This window comes from Neophocaena asiaeorientalis, unplaced genomic scaffold (genome assembly GCF_003031525.2).
Source record: "Neophocaena asiaeorientalis asiaeorientalis breed wild unplaced genomic scaffold, Neophocaena_asiaeorientalis_V1.1 scaffold515, whole genome shotgun sequence".
In the NCBI taxonomy this organism is placed as follows: domain Eukaryota; kingdom Metazoa; phylum Chordata; class Mammalia; order Artiodactyla; family Phocoenidae; genus Neophocaena; species Neophocaena asiaeorientalis.
The window spans coordinates 1,866,487-1,870,902 of NW_020175829.1; positions in this window are offsets into that span (position 1 = coordinate 1,866,487).

A 4,416-nucleotide genomic window follows, 5' to 3' on the forward strand; every position below is an offset into this window, starting at 1 on the left:
CACGCGGCCGCCGCCCCGCCACCCGCGCCCCCTCTCCCCGCTCCCGCCGCCGTCGCTAGTCAGAGCGCGACGCCCCAGCTCAGGCAATGGCCGGGTATTAAAGAGTGACCTTGGCTTAGGTATAAAAATAGGTGCGGGTAAGCTGCGGGGACCACGACGCTGAATTTGCGTATTCCTTTAATGTCAACATTCGCAGGATCCCGTTTGCACGCCCCAAGGAGTTCTCCTCTAGCGAGGGGCGGGACCTCCGGGAATTTATCCAGGGTGGGCGAGGCCTGCCGGCCTCGGACAGGGATGCGGAGGGTGCGGAAGAGGTCCACAGGCCCCCTCCGGCCACCTCCCTCCGAAACCCACTGCCACACTGGAGGATGGAAGGCGAAAGGAAGTTGAGAGGCCCCTTCACAATTTGGACAAGCCCAAGTGCCCAGACTTACATCTTGAGATTACAAGGAACCACCAGATTCCTGCGTTGAGCCTTTCTTTTTCAGAAACTAGCACACGCAAAACTATCCCTAACCCAGAAGGACCGCGCTCCACCCTCCTTCGCTTCCTCTTCCAATTCTTTTCCCTTGCCTTAGCGCCCAGGGCCCTTTTGCTAATTACACTCCCAGGAGAGAAAGATAAACTCTCAAGTACTTAAAGCATGGTAGATTTCTTTAAAGTAATGCATGCCATGGTTTAAAAATGTTTAATAAGTGTACTGAGGAATAGTATTGTATTTGAGTAATTTTAAGACTTCCTATTATCCATAAACTCTGGAAAATAAACTCATCATTCAAGAGGCGTGGCACTGTTTTTATCTCATCCAGTACCTTTGAAATTGCTTCTTTAATTCCTCAGAAATATTTAGCAATCATAGTACCGACCTTTCATGACGTTACTAACGATCAATGAGATCAATAAATACTTCAAAGAATACTTGTTGATGCAGAGATATTTGGCTCAGAATTTTTTCTTCAGACTTTTCTACCTTCAGTTGCTCGTAAGAATCAACCTCACATCTGTAATGTTTTTTTATTTGTAATATTTAATTAGCAGAAATCTTAAATGTTATACATAAAGTAGTTACCATTTTTGTGGACCTTAACAATGAACTAGATTTAATTGAGCAGGAATTTTGAATAGCTGGGTTTTTTTTTAATTTTTTAATTTTATTTTATTTATTTTTTTATACAGCAGGTTCTTATTAGTCATCCATTTTATAGACATCAGTGTATACATGTCAATCCCAATCTCCCAATTCATCACACCACCATCCCCACCCGCTGTGGCTTTCCCTGCTTGGTGTCCATACGTTTGTTCTCTATATCTGTGTCTCAATTTCTGCCCTGCAAACTTTTCATCTGTACCATTTTTCTAGGTTCCACATATATGCGTTGATATGCGATATTTGTTTTTCTCTTTCTGACTTACTTCACTCTGTATGACAGTCTCTAGATTCATCCACGTCTCTACAAATGACCCAATTTCGTTCCTTTTTATGGCTGAATAATATTCCTTTGTATATATGTACCACATCTTCTTTATCCATTCATCTGTTGATGGACATTTAGGTTGCTTCCACGTCCTTGCTATTGTAAATAGTGCTGCAATGAACATTGGGGTGCATGTGTTTTATCCACAGCAAATCTTGAATGAATGAAGTTATATAACTCTGGAATTTATATTTCTAGGGCTGTATGTAAGTCGGAGTCCCCAGGGCAATTCCAAACAATTGCCACTTGGGAAGATGTTCTTTTGGCTATCACACTACAGGTGTTGAAGCCTTGGGCCATAGAGTAAAGCTAGCCAATGCAACTTTTTACATTTGAAATGCATGAATGTGATTGGCTTTTAGCTATTATTGTAGTCAGTGGCTACTTGTGCCTGGGAAGCCTGTCTTTCAAATGTCTGGCCACTCTGTTAGGAATCAAAGCCACACTCACCTAGCCCTATAAAAGAGAGGGTCCAGTGGCCCCTCATTCAAGCAGCTAAACCCAGCTCTCTTCCTGCAGCAAGGGTCTTTCCTGCAGAGACCTACTAAAGAAGTGCTGTCTCCTACCTATGAGGAGTGTCCTGTGAGGAAGCTCTGGCTTCGTTGTCTTTACCTGCAACATGATAAGGCTTTGAGTGTTTTAAGAAAAAAAAAATCACCATTTACGTTCCTCTTTGGCTGAGATACATGAAATCTTGCTTCTGTGTCTACCCATATTCTGAAGATCCATGTGCTCTTAGTGCGCAAAGAATTAAAAAAACAAGTCTTTATCAGATTAATAAATAATTTGAAATATGCTTTGACGCTTTTGTCTAAAAAGTTTTGCAGCAAGTAAAAGGATTATTGCTTTGATCTTTGCTGTTGCATATGCGTGCTTTAATTATTATTTTGTTAAGTTATAAGCAGAAAGAAACATGCTGAGTTCTTACTGTATTGTTAGTATATGTCAAAAGTAGAATGAAACCATGTTAAGAGAGACTTGTTAAAACACTGGACTTTGGAGATTGCTGATACAAATGACCCAGAAAAGAGCCCTTAAACTGTACTGGAAAAGAGAAATTCCTAATGGCTAAAATAATGGCTAATGTTTTTGATTGTTAACAAATTGCAAGGCACTCTACTAACTTCTTTGTGGAAATTAACTTATTTAATTCTAATAACCATCCTTCGAGGTATATACCAATGTTATCCCTGGTTTACCTACAAGGAAATTGAGGCACACAGAGAAGATAAGTAATTTGCTCAGGGTCAGACAGCTAATAATCCTGGCAATTTGGCTCAAGAGCACACTCCCTTAACCAGTGTTCTATACCGCCTTTCATGGACACAAAATCTTATGCCATATGATTGAATTTCACTTTTGAAGCCCTAAAACATACCAATGCCTTCATGTTTAAATGATTTCTTAGATCCAGTAGTATTTTCCTGGACATGAAGAGGGAATTAAACCCTTGGTTAGAAAGAAAACTTGTAAGACTTCTTCACATATATATTAAGCAAAATTATATAATCTGTTAGTTTTTGAAAAGCAAAAAAAAACAAAACAACAACAACAAAAAAAAACCTTTTAAGGTTAATTGCTCTCCAAGTGTTTCAGGTTCCAGAGATCAGTTATAAGTTTTATTTATACATTTATATAGAGAATGGAAGAAACACATTTCCTGAGAAAAGATTCATCACCATCTTTGACCCTCCATTAGACTTAGATGGGTAGAATTAGGGTCCAATGTATACAATACACATGTTTTAAATTCATAAAATTACAATGAAAAGGTTTTCATGACTGAGGTAGCCCAGGGACTTCTAGATCTAAAATATTAGCCAGATAGTTAACTAGTTAGCTAATAGTGTCAGCCATGGAAAATGGGAAGTGGGAAGGTAATCTTTCCTACTCACCCTAGAAGAATGCTTTATTTTTTCCTCAGGTATATAAAGTATGTCACAGGAATGCTTTAATTATTTTTTTAACATCTTTATTGGGGTATAATTGCTTTACAATGGTGTGCTTTAATTATTAAAAGCAGTATTTTGTTGGGGTTTTCTTTGTCAAACACTACTACTATCTGAGGATTTCAAATTCCTGAATGGTACTATGCACTGAGAAAAAGAAGAAAAAAGAACCTGAAGAACAAGAGAAATAACAGGTTTGAGAAGACCAGTTACATTTCTTCTTCTGGTTTGGTTTGATCTAATATGAGATACAAATTTAAGCACGGAGTATTTGGTAAGTTTAGGCTCAGTTTAAGAGAAAGAAGATGTGGTATTTTTCATATTACTAAAGAAAAATTACATATTTATATCCATATATAGCAAGATGCCTAGTTAATATCCATTTTCCCCTTCTCTCTGCCAGACCCAATTTTGTTCAGGGTGGCAATGTGTCCAACCAAAACTATTTTCTTTCCCAGACTCCTCTTGCAGCTTATGATCATTTTGGTCAATGAAATGTAAGCAGAAGATTATTTGGTATGGCTTTCCAAGAAAGCTTTTTTTTTTTTCCCTGATAAAAGACACGCTGAGCTATCCCTTTGCCTTTTGCCATTTGTGCTTTTTTCTCCTTCCTGCCTGGAAGAAGGCCTTACCTCTAGGATCAGAGCAGCCGTCTTGTAACCATGAGCTGACCATGAGAATGAAACCCACGTATTAACTATGCCAGAGTCAAGATATAGTAACATGGGACAATCATGCCGTGTTGGAGCTACCACACCGATTCCAGACTGCCGACCCCCAGTCTTCTTGGTCACTTGCCAGCAAATGCAATCCTCACTAAAATTCAAAGTTAAACACTGTCTCCTTGCTATGGCTAGAGAAAAAAGAACACACTTCTATAATATGTATACTATACTTTATAGATGCTCTTCTATGATTTTGCTGCTGTCTTAAGGAACTGCATTTTGCAGAAATCAGTGCTCTCTGTGACTTACCTACCTAGTATTTGATGA